We start from the raw sequence: 17,384 nt of genomic DNA, 5'->3' as shown, positions 1-17,384 counted from the left end.
TGCGGTAGTTATCTGACAGAAGAAAAGTTGCAAATTATGTTGCACGCCTGTTTTAAAAAAAAAATTATGCTGCTTTCGCCTCTTTCCAAACAGGAAGTGGGTCCCAGCGGTAGGGGGTTCTGCTGCACGACAGATTCAATATAAACAAAACTGAAATTTGTGTAAATCATAGCGGAAATCTATGCAAGCTTGTATCTGGCTTAGCTTTGAGTTTGTGGAGCCCTGACAGCCCATGTTGCGGCAGATTTATTAAGAGCCGTCCGTTTCTTAGTAAATTTATGGCAACTTACTTCTGAAGGTTTCTGTTTAAAACCGGTATATGAAATGCCAGTCCTAATAAATTCCCCCATTGCATTCATGTAACCAGCTTTAGGACTTAAAAGTCAATTATCACAAGTGACATTGTTAGTTGTTAAGGTAGGGTAAATGAATTAAGGTAGTCGGATATGAGCTTTAATGAATTTAAAGTATTTTTTTTTTAAGCTCTTTAGAGCAAGGTTTGACAATAAAAAGTTCTTCCCATGTGTATGTAATGCTGATATGTATCCATGCTCCTTACTTATTTTAATATTGTGTGATTGAATTTGATATTCTTGCCTGACATGACCATGGGATTACAGAGCTCGCCCATTTCGAAACCTTTTTCCCTAACCTCCCCTTCGATACTGTCCACCCCCCCTTTTCTGCTTCATGGCCCCTTCCCCTCTTCCATGCCACTCTCCCATCCCTAGTGAGACACACGAGACAGTGGCTTGGAAAATTTCGGCCACAGCAGCCATTTTATTAACAAATTTACATGAACATAAAACATAACTTTATAAATAACATCACTAGGAAAGGGGAGTCCTTGGAGCTCCAAAACTTTGGCGCCTAACTGCCCCCTGTATAGCTACTTACCACCAGCCGTCTCCCTACAGGCTCAGAGGCACCTTTCTACTCCGCAGTTGGCTTGCCAAGTATGTCAAACCACTCCCCGGGACACCACCCAGCAGGAGGCCAAAATACGCCCATATCCATGAGCAATTATGTATTTGTTAGGAACCATACCTCTGATGAATCCCCCACTTCAAATTACCACCAACTCCAAGGACCCCCCAATCCGCCACACGTGCATACTTAAACCACCTTTAAGTATGCGAGCCCCCACCATCCAACGTTGCGCGTTCAATCCCTTCTTGAATCCGCAAAGCCCACAGGTCAATGCCCACCGCATTCAGATGCACTCCGTCACCTAGCCAATATTTCCCATGGCCATCCTCAAAATCGTAGTGCCGAACAAAAAAACCCCCGTTTTTTACCACAAAGCTGGAAACCGCCCGATTAACTTTTACCCGGGCCTTGTTTATACGTTCTATCGAACGCGCATTTCGCCATACACTCGGCGGCACAATTTCCGACCAAATCACCTTCACCTTCGGAAAACAGGACCACAGCCGGAGAAGGTCATACTTGACATCCCGAATCAGTTCTCTAAACGGACGAGTACCCAAGTCGTTACCCCCCACATGAAGGACCAACAACTCGGGAACCCGATCCAACTGCGCATACCGATGAAAATCCGGCAAAACTCGACTCCACACCATGCCGCGTGTGCCCAGCCACCGTATCACCACCGATGACCTTTGGAAACCCAGCTGCCGCCCATCCGGCCGCACATCAGCCCTTAAAGCCCCCCAGTGCACATACGAGTGTCCAAGTATCCACACCAGTGCAGGTGAGCCATCTGTAATAGAAGAATAACAAAGATGACACAAACCGGAAATACCATGAAGAGACGAGGAATGCAAATCACATAGAGTGGAGACGCACGTAGGACTTATACCTCACAGAATCCCAACGACCTATGCGCTTCACCACCTCAGGCCCCAAACCCCATGACGCAGCTTCCGTGGCTGCCCCAATACGAAAAGAGTGCAGTGAATAAATAGCCTTATCCAAACCCAACTCCCCCAAACATCTACGGAAGACAACTGTAAACTGGCATCGTGACAAGAAGACACCATCCTTATGACATAACAGCGGCCCCCCACTACTCCCTTGTAGCGCGGCGTACCGCGCGTAGCATCTCACCGGGCACATCCCTGCCCCCGCCACAGCCCCCAGTATCACCCGTTTACCCTTACCCCTTTGATCCATTTTTGACCGCCTCACCCAGAATTCCACTCTCTTCCCGCCTCATGTTACATCTTCCGATTGCAAACCCCCCGCTCTCTTCTTGCTGGGGGAAATTAGCTCACCCACTCGTAAAGCTCCAAAAAACGCCCACGAAAAAGCCAACTGAAACAATGCTACTTCATAGCCCGAGAAACACACCCTCCCCAATACTTCACCCAACTGCGCTAAAAGCGCGAAAGAAAACGGGCGACGGCCGTCCGGCCGCCCCGCCCCCTTTTTCCGAAACCCCTTTAAAGCTTGGACAATCAAGAAATCCTTCGTCAAGTCCGCCAACCCCCTTAGTTTAAAACCAAATGCCAAAGCTGAAATAAAACGATTCACTTTAGACACCGACCAGCCTTCCATCGATACCCGACCCAAGAAGCCCAACAAAGCTACCACCTGTTCCTCCATAGACCCGACTTCGGGCAAACCTGCTAACCACGACACCCAGTCCTTCCACGCCGCGTCGTACGCCAACCATGTACCAGGCGCTAGAGAGGACTTGATCAAACCTGCTGCTGCTCGCAAACCAATCCCAAAGCCGTCCCGGGAACGCGACCCCTTCCAGATCCGCCTCCGGTGCCAACAGACGAAACCGCTCCCACTGTAGGCGAGAGAGAGAATCCGCAATGTCATTTTGCACCCCCGGAACATGAACCGCAACAATCCAAGCATTGAGTGACAAACATCGCAACACCAGCCGCCGCAACAACCTAACCACCGGGGGGGGAAGAAGCCGTTACATTATTGATCGTCACCCCCACCCCCATATTATCACAGTGGAATCGCACCTTGCTATTTCGAAAACGCTCCCCCCAAATTTCCACCGCCACCACAATCGGGAAGAGTTCCAGAAGTACAAGATTACGCACCAGTCCCAAAGATACCCATTCCTCCGGCCACTGCCCCACGCACCATTGTCCGTTACAGTATATACCGAACCCCACACTACCTGAAGCATCTGTAAACAATTCCCATTGAACATTATCCACCGCCGGCGAGATAAGTAATGACTTCCCATTATACAAGTGTAAAAACTCTCTCCATACTGCCAAATCATCCCGATGCTCCCGTGTCAACCGCACAAAATGGTGTGGGGCTCTAACCCCCGCCGTCGCTGACGCCAACCTCCTGCAAAAAACTCTGCCCATGGGCATTATCCGACAAGCAAAATTAAGTTTCCCTAATAACGATTGCAACTCCCGCAGCTGAATCTTACGAAGCCGACCCGTCCTGCACACCTCCAATCGCAGCGCATCAAGCTTATCACTAGGAAGTCGGCATTCCATTGCCACCGAATCCAGGGTAATGCCAAGAAAAACTATACAAGTGCTGGGACCAACAGTCTTCTCTGGGGATAACGGAACCCCAAAACGATGAGCGACCCACTGGATTGCCCCCAGCAAATTAGCGCACACCCCCAACCCGCTGGGTCCACACACAGGAAGTCATCTAAATAATGGATGACCGACTCTAACCCTGCCACTTCACGGATTACCCACTCCAGGAACGAACTGAACGCCTCGAAGTAAGCGCAAGACACCGAGCAACCCATCGGGAGACACCGATCCATATAGTAAGCCCCCTCCCAGTAACACCCCAACAGCCGCTGGCTGTCCGGGTGCACCGGGAGAAGCCGGAAGGCCGCTTCCACGTCGGTCTTTGCCATAAGGGCCCCCGCCCCGTACCGTCGCACCCACTCAACCGCTGCGTCAAACGACGTATATACCACCGAGCACAGCTCAGGGGCAATGGCATCATTAACGGACAACCCCCGCGGATGTGACAAATGATGGATAAGCCGGAATTTATTCGGCTCTTTCTTTGGAACAACCCCTAATGGCGATACAACCATGTCCTGTACGGGACGAGACGGGAACGGCCCCGCCATGCGCCCTAACCCCACCTCTTTCCGCAATTTGTCTGACACCACCTCCGGATAATCCATTGCCGACTTCAAATTCCGTAGAGAAAGGGGGACCGCGTGAACCGGGGAAGGGATCACAAAACCAAACTGAAAACCACGCAACAACAACTCGCCTTTCTCCCTATCCGGGAACCTATTTAGGTACGGCTCCATCTCTTCCCACCTCACCGGAGTCAGCCCCATGGCCCCCACCACTCCCCCCTTTGCCTTTACCTTTTTTAAAACACTTGGCGGACCCGTGCGAAGTCCCGCCGCAAGAGGAGCAAGAATGCTTGAACTTACATCCCGCCCCGAACTTGCATTGGCCGTCGTTAAACTGCCAGCACAAGCCCGACCTCCCTCCTGTCCCTCCCCCGATTGTCCCGATTGTCCTGAGGGGCCGGCAACCCCAGCCCCCCCCACTTGAAAGGACTGCCCGAACTTAGCCGGGGCCATTACCTTTAACCAGAGCCCAATGTGTAATAGTGGGGGGGGGGTAGGGAAACGGACAAGTGAGCCCTAATCTACCCGCCACTCTGTCCCTGCCTACTTGCAACGACCCGCCCTAGGCGACGGGGTACAACTGGGCGGCGGTCCCTGCGCTCAGTAAGTGCATGACAAACACGACAAACAAACAAGGGAATACAAGCAAGGGAAATGGGCAGTTGCTCGCGGAAACACCGTGAGCAACAGAGTAGTGAACGAGCCGAGTCAAGCCAGGAGAGTGCGAGGTACAAAGCGAAAAGCAGAAGAGTAGTCGGTAAGCCGTGGTCTGTATGGAGCAGGATCAAAAATAGCAGGAGCTGTAGCTGGGCCAGGAAACCTCAAGGAAAGAAATTCACAAGCACAGATGGACAGGAAGAGCAGGCTTAAATAGACCGAGGGCGGGAGCTAGCTGAGTCTGGCCAGGTTGCGATAGGCTCTCCCACTCCTAAGCCTGCCAGCCTGAGTGGAGGAAGCTGGTGTCTGTCTCAGGGATGTACACTCAGGTGTTGACTGATTAATTCTGGGAGTTAACCCCGAAGCAGTGCCTGGCAGATCCTTTACAGTACCCCCCCTTTTATGAGGGGCCACCGGACCCTTTCTAAGTGGACCTGGCTTACTGGGGAAACGCAGGTGGAACCTCCTGACCAATACCCCAGCGTGAACATCCCGGGCGGGTACCCAAGTCCTCTCCTCGGGCCCGTATCCTCTCCAATGGACCAGGTACTGGAGGGAGCCTTGGACCATCTTGCTGTCCACGATCCTGGCCACCTCAAATTCCACCCCCTCAGGGGTGAGGACGGGAACAGGAGGTTTCCTCGAGGGGGCCAAGGACGGGGAGCAGCGTTTCAGGAGGGAGGCATGAAACACGTTGTGTATACGAAAAGACGGGGGTAACTCCAGCCGGAAAGAGACAGGACTGAGGACCTCAATGACCTTATACGGCCCAATAAACCGGGGAGCAAACTTTTTGGACGGAACCTTGAGACGCAAGTTCCTGGATGACAACCACACCAGATCCCCGACCACAAACAGGGGGTTAGCAGAACGTCTTCTATCGGCCTGAGCCTTCTGTATGCTCTGGGACGCCTCTAGGTTCTTCTGAACCTGGGCCCAGACTGTGCACAGATCCCGATGAACGACCTCCACCTCGGGATTGTTGGAACAACCAGGTGAAACGGAGGAGAACCGTGGATTAAACCCAAAATTACAGAAAAAGGGAGAGACCCCTGACGAGTTACTGACCCGGTTATTAAGGGAAAATTCGGCGAGGGGAATGAAAGAAACCCAATCAAATTGACAGTCAGAGACAAAACATCTTAAGTATTGTTCTAGAGACTGATTAGTCCTCTCCGTTTGGCCATTGGTTTCAGGATGGAAAGCAGAGGAGAAGGACAGATCAATCCCCAACTTATTACAGAAGGCTCTCCAAAACAAGGAAACAAATTGTACCCCTCTGTCAGAAACAATATTGATGGGGACCCCATGGAGACGCAGGATGTGTTTGATAAACAAGGTAGCCAACGTCTTGGCGTTGGGTAGTTTCTTGAGGGGCACAAAGTGGCACATTTTACTGAAGCGGTCTACCACCACCCACACCACCGACTTGCCTTGGGATGGAGGCAAATCGGTGATAAAATCCATGGAGATATGTGTCCAAGGTCTCTAGGGAATGGGCAACGAACGCAGTAAGCCCGCTGGTCGGGACCTGGGAGTCTTGGACCTGGCACAAACCTCACAGGCGGCGACGTAGGCCTTAACGTCTTTAGGCAAACCAGGCCACCAATAATTTCTGGTAATGAGGTGTTTGGTACCCAGGATGCCTGGATGGCCAGATAGTGCGGAGTCGTGATTTTCCCTAAGTACCCTTAGCCGGAATTGCAGGGGAACAAACAGCTTGTTCTCAGGAAGGTTCCCAGGAGCTGAACCTTGATCAGCAGCAATTTCAGAGACTAAATCGGACTCGATAGAGGAAATGACTATACCTGGAGGCAAAATACAAACAGGATCTTCCTCCGAAGGAGGGCTGGCCATGAAGCTACGCGACAGTGCATCCGCCTTAATATTTTTAGACCCGGCCCTATAGGTAACCAAAAAATTGAATCTGGTAAAAAACAACGCCCATCGAGCTTGTCTCGGGTTTAGCCTCCGGGCAGATTCTAGGAAAACCAGATTCTTGTGGTCGGTAAGGACCGTTACCTGGTGCCTAGCCCCCTCCAGGAAGTGGCGCCACTCTTCAAATGCCCATTTAATGGCTAAAAGTTCGCGGTTGCCAATATCATAGTTACACTCCGTGGGCGAAAACTTCCTAGAAAAGTAAGCACAGGGGCGGAGATGGGTGAGGGAGCTGGTACCCTGGGACAAGACGGCCCCCACTCCCACCTCGGACGCGTCAACCTCCACAATAAATGGCTCCCTTTGGTTGGGCTGAACCAGCACGGGGGCCGAGATAAAGCACTTCTTGAGGGTCTCAAAAGCCTGGACGGCCTCAGGGGGCCAATGGAGGACATCAGCACCCTTGCGAGTGAGGTCCGTAAGAGGCTTAGCGACGACCGAGAAGTTAGCAATAAATCTCCTGTAATAGTTAGCGAACCCCAAAAAACACTGTAGCGCTTTCAGGGAGGCAGGTTGGACCCATTCAGCCACAGCCTGAACCTTGGCAGGGTCCATGCGGAATTCATGAGGAGTGAGGATTTGACCTAAAAATGGTATCTCCTGTACCCCAAATACACATTTTTCGATTTTGGCAAACAGTTTGTTTTCTCGAAGGACCTGGAGCACTTTCCTGACATGCTCTATGTGGGAGGACCAGTCCCTGGAAAACACCAATATGTCATCAAGGTACACTACAAGAAATATCCCCAGGTAATTTCTCAAAATCTCATTTATGAAGTTCTGGAAGACCGCAGGGGCATTGCACAACCCAAAGGGCATGACGAGGTATTCGAAATGGCCTTCGGGCGTGTTAAACGCAGTCTTCCACTCATCCCCCTCTTTGATGCGAATAAGGTTATACGCCCCCCGTAGATCCAATTTAGAGAACCATTGGGCCCCCTGAACCTGATTAAAGAGATCAGGAATCAAAGGAAGGGGATACTGGTTCCTTACCGTGACCTTATTCAGGCCACGGTAGTCAATGCATGGCCTAAGACCCCCATCCTTCTTCCCTACGAAGAAGAAGCCAGCACCTACCGGAGAAGAAGAGGGACGAATGTAACCCTTGGCCAGGGATTCCTGGATATACTCCCTCATGGCTTCACGTTCGGGACAAGAAAGGTTAAATATCCTACCCTTAGGAAGCTTAGCTCCTGGTACCAATTCGATAGCGCAATCGTATTCTCTATGAGGCGGTAATACTTCGGAGGCCTCTTTAGAGAAAACATCAGCGAAGTCCTGAACAAACTCGGGTAGCGTATTCACCTCCTTAGGGGGAGAAATAGAATTAACAGAAAAACATGACGTACAACATTCATTACCCCATTTGGTTAGCTCCCCAGTATTCCAGTCAAACGTAGGATTATGCAACTGCAACCAGGGAAGACCTAGAACCAAATCGTACGATAATCCCTGCATCAATAGTACAGAGCATTGCTCCAAATGCATGGAGCCAACAAGGAGTTCAAAAACAGGGGTATGCTGTGTAAAATAACCATTAGCAAGAGGAGTGGAGTCGATACCCACTACCGGAACAGGTTTAGGCAAATCAATCAGAGGCATAGCGAGAGACATAGCAAATTCCACAGACATGATATTAGTAGAGGACCCTGAATCCACGAAGGCACTGCCGGTAGCAGACCTACCACCAAAAGAGACCTGAAAGGGAAGCAATATCTTAGTACGTTTCATATTTACGGGAAATACCTGTGCGCCCAAGTGACCTCCCCGATGATCACTTAGACGCGGGAGCTCTCTGACAGCATTCTTACGCTTGGGACAGTTGTTTACTTGATGCTTGACATCCCCACAGTAGAAGCAGAGACCATTCTTCCTGCGGAATTCTCTACGTTGTTGAGGGGACACGGAAGCCCCGAGTTGCATAGGTATTTCTGAGTCTTTAGGGGAGAAACGAAGCAACGGGACTTCGGGAGGCATCATGGGGGAGTCGGAGGAAAAAACACATAAACGTTCACGTTGTCGTTCCCTGAGACGTCGGTCAAGTCGTACCACTAAAGCCATAACCTGGTCTAAGGAGTCAGAAGAGGGATAACTAACTAGCAGGTCTTTCAGGGCATTCGACAGACCCAACCTAAACTGGCACCTTAAGGCAGGGTCATTCCACTGAGAAGCTACGCACCACTTCCTAAAGTCAGAGCAATACTCCTCAACAGGTCTCTTACCCTGACGTAAGGTCACCAGCTGACTCTCGGCAAAGGCAGTTCTGTCAGTCTCGTCATAAATAAGTCCGAGGGCAGAAAAGAAACGATCAACGGAGGAAAGTTCAGGGGCGCCAGGAGCCAAGGAGAAGGCCCACTCTTGGGGCCCTTCCTGGAGCCGGGACATAATTATACCCACCCGCTGGCTCTCAGAACCTGAGGAGTGAGGCTTTAAGCGAAAGTAAAGCCTACAACTCTCCCGAAAGGAGAGAAAAGCCCTCCGGTCACCTGAGAACCGGTCGGGCAACTTGAGGTGGGGTTCAAGGGGTGCGGTGAGGGGAACTACCAAGGTAGCATCAGGCTGGTTGACCCTCTGAGCCAGGGCCTGGACCTGTAGGGAGAGACCCTGCATTTGCTGAGCCAGGGTTTCACGGGGTTCCATAATGGTGTCAGGGACCAGGGTAGACTAGGTATAGGGCTTGTGAATTTGTAATAGTGGGGGGGGGGGTAGGGAAACGGACAAGTGAGCCCTAATCTACCCGCCACTCTGTCCCTGCCTACTTGCAACGACCCGCCCTAGGCGACGGGGTACAACTGGGCGGCGGTCCCTGCGCTCAGTAAGTGCATGACAAACACGACAAACAAACAAGGGAATACAAGCAAGGGAAATGGGCAGTTGCTCGCGGAAACACCGTGAGCAACAGAGTAGTGAACGAGCCGAGTCAAGCCAGGAGAGTGCGAGGTACAAAGCGAAAAGCAGAAGAGTAGTCGGTAAGCCGTGGTCTGTATGGAGCAGGATCAAAAATAGCAGGAGCTGTAGCTGGGCCAGGAAACCTCAAGGAAAGAAATTCACAAGCACAGATGGACAGGAAGAGCAGGCTTAAATAGACCGAGGGCGGGAGCTAGCTGAGTCTGGCCAGGTTGCGATAGGCTCTCCCACTCCTAAGCCTGCCAGCCTGAGTGGAGGAAGCTGGTGTCTGTCTCAGGGATGTACACTCAGGTGTTGACTGATTAATTCTGGGAGTTAACCCCGAAGCAGTGCCTGGCAGATCCTTTACACAATGTCTTTATTGTCCCACCTAATGTTGGGACGAACCGCTTTCCTCTGACGAAACTGTTCATCATACCGCAACCAAGTCTGACCACCATACGACCGATGCGCCTCACCTATCGCATCCATGTACCCGAAAAGGGCGGAACAATTTTCCGGCGCCTTTTCCCCTATAACACTGGCCAGAATGGCAAATGCCTGTAACCAATTCACAAACGTCTGAGGGATTAAACGGTATCGATGCTTCTCCTCCTCCTCCTTTTTACTTTCCCACCTTTTACCCTTATCTAAGTTACATTTTTCCAAGGGAAGAAGCGAGAAAATTTCGACGTATTCATCCTTCAAAATTTTTTCCTTTACTTCAGTCTTTAAATGTGACCCCAACAACCCCTCAAAACAAACGTACACTTCACCTTTTGCTTTATCATCTAACCTCACCCTATCCACATCCTTATCCTTATCAGTTTGCACCGCAACCGTCACCCCCCCACCCTCCACCACGGGAACCGCCCTCAGGGGGTGCTCGGTTTCTCCGCCCCCCCCCCCCCCCGCTGCAGGGCCCCACGCCGCGAGCGGGGATGTAGCGGGCAACCTGCCCCCCTCACGATGCGCTAGCAACGCCTTTACACAGCCAAGCAATTCCTGAACATCTCCCCCCCCCTAACAGTAGACAACAACCCACTATTATCAACATCTCTAACTGCCTCCCCTTGGGAACCCACCCCGACCCCTGGGGATCTAAATATCACTGGAAATGTATGTAACGGTGAGAGTGACTCACCAGACTGCGTGGGCGCTGAGTTCCCACCAGCCGGGGCGACGGGACCCCCACGACGACCATCCTCCATCGGCACACTTCCGTCTTCACCCGCCTCCGGACATCTGGGGCCTGAAGCCGCGCCGCAGGCTCTACAGCCGTAAACACCGTCCTGGACCTCGGCATCACCACACGACGTCAGGGGCCGTCCCGACCTCCGCTCTCCCTCCACTGCTTCCCCCTCCCTCTGCAGCACCACCGATTGTGGCCTGCGTGACCGTCCAGGGACATCATCCAGCTGACAGGCGGGCCACCCAACTGGTGCATCGCCAGATCGGCCCACCGCAAATCCACGCGGTGTTGACCTGGAGATGGGAGGCTGTCCCTCTGGCCTGGGACCCTGCCCTCCACTCTCCGAAGGGCCCGACCGGCGACTGGGATTCCTCCCGGACCGGGACCTCCGCCCCTAGCGGTGGAAGCAGAATCCCGGCCCAAAGGGTCCCTCGAGGGGCTCCCAAGCCTGCGCCGAGCCCTAGGAAAATCGTCCGGGCTAAGGCGCTCTGGAGGCCGCACCCGCCGTGACCGCCGGAGGGGGGATGCCAACTCCTCTGGTGCAGCCTGCGTCCCGGCCGCACTCGTTCCCGCTGCCTCCTCTAGCCCTGCCGACAACTCCTGCCCCGAGACCGCCGGACCAGTCCTCCCGAGCTCCTCCTCAAGCCAGGCCATGCCCCGTTCCACCACAGCCTGCCGCACTTGCTCCATCAGGGCCTGCATCGCGCCTCAGGTCAGTCCTGTATGACAAGGGCTAACCTGCTTTCTTGGGGCGTGAATGGCGCGAAACTGTCCCTCACCCTTCCTATATGCCCTCGGTTAACCTCGCCCCCTCCTAACCACCCCCCCTCCCCTTCTCCTTTCTCCCCCTCCTCCATTTGAACTTTTCACCTCATTCCTTCTCCCCTGCAACCCTGGTCATGTCTGCCTCCCCCAATCACTTCGTGATGTGTCCGGCCTTTTCTGTACTGTATGATCAGAAGTAATGGCTAGATGTTTAAGAATCAGATTCAGATAAGTTTTAGTAATGATACTTAGTTCAACAGATAGAGAGGTCCTATAGGGGAGGACCAAGTCAATGTGAGCTTGAAACTCTGAACAAATAAATACCAAGTCAGGCAGAGTAAAAAGTAAATTTAGATTAAAAAGTTACTATTAAAATACAAACCACACAGCTCTTCAAGGTAGAGTTTGAGAAGCTGCATAATATACCCTCCTTCTACTTTGCCTAAATGGTGAGCAAATAGAAATTGTTCTACCTAAAATGGCAGAAAACACACCATTTTGGAGATGGAAAGGACGGCTAGAGGGGAAATGGAGGAGGCCGTAGTTTTTTAATTACATTTTTTTCCTTGGAGTTTTTTTTTCCCATTTGCTAACGATTTAGTCAAAGTAGCTCAAAAGTAAATGTCTTTATAATACATGATATTGTAAAGTAATGTAATGGGAAATTTTGGCGCATGTCCGTTTTGAGTAAAAATGTTAGCTTTTTGAGACTTTATGCAGTTTTCGCGTCTTTTCAAATTGTAAGTCGGGACCAGCGGGAGAGCGGATCTCCTGCATGACATATTTAATTTACACCTGCGGATATTATAGCTGACATCTATGCTAACTGGTGTAGATGTCAGTTTGTGCAGCACTGACAACCCAAGTTGCGCCATATTTATTCAGAGCTGTGGGCTTCTTGGAGTATGTTCACATTCAATTTTTTCTTTTCGTCAGAGGTATGCGTCGGGAGAAGTCTCTACGTATACCTCCAACGGAAGGCTGTATAGGCATAGAGTGGGATATATCACCTGAACTCCCCGGGCACAGCGTTACTTTAAGCACTAGGCTCGGAAAGCCCCTGACGTTAGCAACGCTCTGACTGGGGATTCTGCTCCTAGGGAAGCCCCTGACAACACTGTCCATAAATGGACACTGACGTTAGGAGCTTTAAGATGCCAAAATCCTAGGCCAGAACACTGGCATTGCACTGGCTGGGGATTCCACTCCTGGAGGGAGCCCCTGACGTCACTGTCCATATATAGATTCTGCTCCTGGAGGATCCCTTGATGTTACTGTCTGTACATAGACAGTGACATTAGGGGCTTTGTAATGTGAGAATTCCAAGTCGGAGCGTTTGCAGCGCTGTGGCCGGGAATTACGCTTGTAGGGAAAGCCTCTCACTTTACTGTGCATATATGGCTTTAAATATCCATATTTGGCTTTAATCTCTGGAGTCCCCAGCCAGAGCATCGCAAGCACTCACTGGCCGGGAACTCCTGATTTGGGAAAGCCCTTGATGTCACTTTCACTATATGGACAGTGATGTTAGGAGTTTAAAAACCCAGGAATCCATGGCCAGAGCGTCGGCAATGCTCTGGTTAGTGATTACTCTCCTGGAAGGAGCCCCTGATGTCTGTCAATTGTTATGGTAGTAGTTGGATATGATCTTTAATGAATTGAAACCATTTTTTTAAGCTTTAAGAACAAGGTTTGACAATGGTAAGTTCTACCCATGTGTATCTAATGCTGATATGTATCCATGCTCCTTACTCATTTTAATATTGTGTGATTGAACTTGGTAACTTGGTATGCTTGGCTGACTGTACTGTATGATCAGAAGTAGTAACTAGATGTTTAAGAATCAGATTCAGATAAGTTTTAGTAATGATACTTAGTTCAACAGATAGAGAGGTCCTATAGTGGAGGACCAAGTCAATGTGAGCTCGAAATTTTGAACCAAAAAAAACCAGAGTAAAAAGTAAATTTAGATTAAAAACTTACTATTAAAATACAAACCAGACAGCTCTCCAAGGTAGAGTTTGAGAAGCTGCATACTATATTCTAATGCTACTTTGCCTAAATGGTAAGCAAATAGATTTTTTTTTTCTACCTAAAATGGCAGAAAACACACCATTTTGGAGATGGAAAGGATGGCTAGAGGGGAAATGGAGGAGGCCATAGTTTTTTAATTGCTTTTTTTTCCTGGGTGTTTTTTTATTCCATTTGCTAACAATTTAGGCAAAGTAGCTCAAAAGTAAACATTTTTAAAATCCGTAATTTTGTGAAGTATTGTAATTGGAAATTTTGAGTTTTGAGTAACAATGTTAGCTTTTTGAGACTTTATGCTGTTTTCGCATCTTTTAAATAGTAAGTTGGTACCAGCGGGAGAGGGGACCTCCAGCATGACAGATTTAATATAGTTTACACTAGTGAGATATTATAGCTGAAATCTATGCTAGCTGGCGTAGGTATCTGTTTGTGGAGCACTGAACACCCAAGGTGCGCCAAATTTGTTCAGAGCTGTGGGCTTCTTAGAGTATGTTCCCATTAAGTTTTTTCTTTTCGACTGAGGTATATGTCGGGAGAAGACTGTACGTATACCTCCAACGGAAGGCCTCGACGTATCCCATTGTATAGGCATACAGTGGGATATGTCACCTGAATTTCGCGGGCACAGAGCTACTTTAAGCACTAGGCTCGGGACAGCTCCTGACGTTACTGTCCATATATGGACAGTGATGTTAGGGGCTTAAAAAAAAATCAAGAATCCACACCCAGAGCGTTAGCATTGCTCTGGCCTGGGATTCGGCCCCTGGTAGGAACCCCTGACGTTACTATCCATATATGGACAGTGACTACAGGGGTTTTAAGATGCCAGAATCCTAGGCTAGAACATCGGCAACACTCTGGACAAGGTTTCTGCTCCTGGAGGAAGCCCCTAACGTCACTGTGTATATATGGACAGTGACGTCAGAGGATTTGAGATGCTGAAATCCCTAGCCAGAGCATCGACAATGCTGTGGCAGGAAAAAACGGTTCTTGAGGGAGCCTGTGATGTCACTTTCCATATATGGACAGTGATGTCAGGGGCTTTCAACTATGGAGTCCCCAGCCAGAGCATCGAAAGCCCTCTGGCTGGGGGCCCCTGTCTTGGGAAGGCCCTTGACATCACTGTCCATATATGAACAGTGATGTTAGGAGCTTAAAAACTCAGAATCCACAGGCAGAACGTTGGCAACGCTCTGGCTGGGAATTCCGCTCCTTGAGGAGACCCTGACAACACTATCCATAAATGGACTGTGAGTTCAGGAGCTTTAAGATGCCAAAATCCTAGGCCAGAACCTCGGCATTGCTCTAGCTGGGCATTACGCTCCTGGAGGGAGATTCTGATGTCAGGGTCAAAATATGGACAGTGACGTTAGAGGCTTTGAGATGTTGGAATCCCCAACCAGAGCATTGGCAATGCTCTGGCCAGGGATTCTGCTCATGGAGGAAACCTTGACGTTACATAGATAGTAATATTAAGGGATTTGTAATGCGAGAATTTCAGGCCAGAGCGTTGCCAATGCTCTGGCCAGTGATTCCGCTCCTGGAAGGAGCCCTTGACGTCAATGTCCAGATATGGACAGTGATGTTAGGGGCTTTGAGATGCCGGAATCGCCGGCCAAAGCGTCGGCAATGCTCTAGCCGGGGATTCTGCTTCTGTAGGATCCCCTGACTTTACTGTCCATGTATCGACAGTGACGTGAGGGGCCCCACTGGTACTGGAATCCCCGGCCAGAGTGCTACCGATGCTCTAGGCCGGGGTCCGAATATTTCAAAGCTTATTTCAGTAGGCTTCGGTTTAAAATTGGCGTATAAAAATGCCAGTCTTTTTTAATTCCACCCATTGGTTATATGCAACAACGGGAGGTGAGGTCCTCTTGCTCGACAGATTTACTATAAGTTACATCAGGCATTGGCGTAAATTATAGCGGAAATCCATGGCAGATTGTTTCTGGCATCGATTTCAGTTTGTGGAGCCTTGACAGCCAAAGTTGTATCAAATTTATTAAGAGCCACGTCCAGTGTCTTCTGCATCATCGCATACTGCCCGCCACGTCTGGCGCCACCTGCCGCACCAGCCTCCATCCGTGCTGTAGCCACAGCCACCGTCCAGACTATTTCAGGTACCCAAGCATTACTGTCTGCCATTGACTTTCGCATAGACTGTGACCTTGTCAGCTGCCTCCCCGCTACGGCGGAGCGACCTAGTGGGTCCACATACCCTGTGTTCGTGACAGTACGCTCAGGCCATGGAACCCGCTGGCCAGCCCAAGACCGCAGTCCAGAAGATTTAGACAGAGATGCATGACCTACGCACACGTCAGGATCAACTCCTTGAGGCGGTGAATTCTATCCTTGTCCGCCTGGATTGACTCGCTGTTCCACCTCCGGTTCTTCCTCCTGAAGCTGTTGCTGTGCCACTGCCTGTTGCTCCTCCTGTTTGTCCCGGATCCACAGTTCCTCTGCCTCTTCCTCCTCGCTACGACGGCGACCCCAGAGCATGTAGAGGATTTCTCAAACAATGCACGATGCATTTTAGGCTACAGCCTCATCTCTTCCCCTCCAAGGAGGGCAAAGTGGCGTTTATTATCTCCCTCCTCGCTGGCAAGGCCCTCGCATGGGCAAACCCAATTTTGGAGCAACAAGGACGTGTATCCGCGGACCTAGCCTTCTTCCTGCAGTCCTTTCGTGCCGTGTTCGAGGAGCCGGGTCGAACATCCTCTGCTGCAGCCACTCTGTTGACCCTCAAGCAAGAAGGCTCCACTGTAGGGGAGTATGCTATCTCCTTCCATACCCTAGCAGCCGAGCTGGCATGGAACAATGAGGCACTGGTGACGACCTTCTGGCAGGGACTGTCCTCTCACATCAAGGACAAACTGGCAGCCCGTGACCTTCCTTCTACCTTGGATGCCCCCATCCTGTTAGCCTCTTCCAGATTATCGATTCTTGTGGCCATCGTCACCGGAGAGACATCACATCCTTCCTCCGCCTATCTTGACTCTGGAGCGGCTGCTAATTTCATCCAGCAGGATCTAGTGGATCGTTTTAGTCTACCCACAGTCCGTCTGTTGCCTCCGTGAATGGTCTACCATTGCCTGATCCGATCATGCTCATCACAGAGCCGTTGACACTACGGGTCGGAGCTCTTCACTCAGAACAGATCACCTTCCTGGTACTACCCAAGTCTATCAATCCTATCCTGCTGGGTCTGCCATGGCTCCGTCTACACGCCCCGACACTTGACTGGAGTTCTTGGAGAGGTTCTTCAATGGGGTTCCAGATGCCATAGTCATTGCCTGTCACAAGTCCGTCCTGTTGTGCCCCCTCTGCCTCAGTCACTTTCCGGTCTACCATCTCAGTATGCCAGTTTTGCGGATGTCTTTTGCAAACGAGAGGCTGAGACGTTGCCTCCACATCGGAATTATGACTGTCCCATTGAATTGGTTCCCTATGTTCTCTTCCCCGTGGACGAGTATATCCTCTCTCCTTGCCAGAGACTTTATCGATGTCAGCCTATATCAAGGAGAACTTGGAGAGGGCTTTTATTCGAAAATCTTCCTCCCCGGCCGGGGCTGGCTTCTTCTTCGTTAAGAAGAGAGAAGGATCTCTTCGACCCTGCATTGTCTACCATGGTCTCAATCAGATCACGGTCAAGAACAAATACCCGTTGCCACTTATTTCCGAGCTCTTCGATTGCATACGAGGAGCCAAATTTTTTTCCAAGGTAGATCTGCGGGGGGCTTATAATCTAATCCGGATTCGCCGGGGTGACGAATGGAAGACGGCATTTAACACCCGCGATGGGCACTACGAATACCTAGTGATGCCCTTCGGACTGTGTAACGCTCCCGC

The sequence above is a fragment of the Rhinoderma darwinii genome, unplaced genomic scaffold (assembly GCF_050947455.1).
Source record: "Rhinoderma darwinii isolate aRhiDar2 unplaced genomic scaffold, aRhiDar2.hap1 Scaffold_106, whole genome shotgun sequence".
Taxonomy (NCBI): Eukaryota; Metazoa; Chordata; class Amphibia; order Anura; family Rhinodermatidae; genus Rhinoderma; species Rhinoderma darwinii.
Note: the sequence above shows the minus strand (reverse complement) of the source record.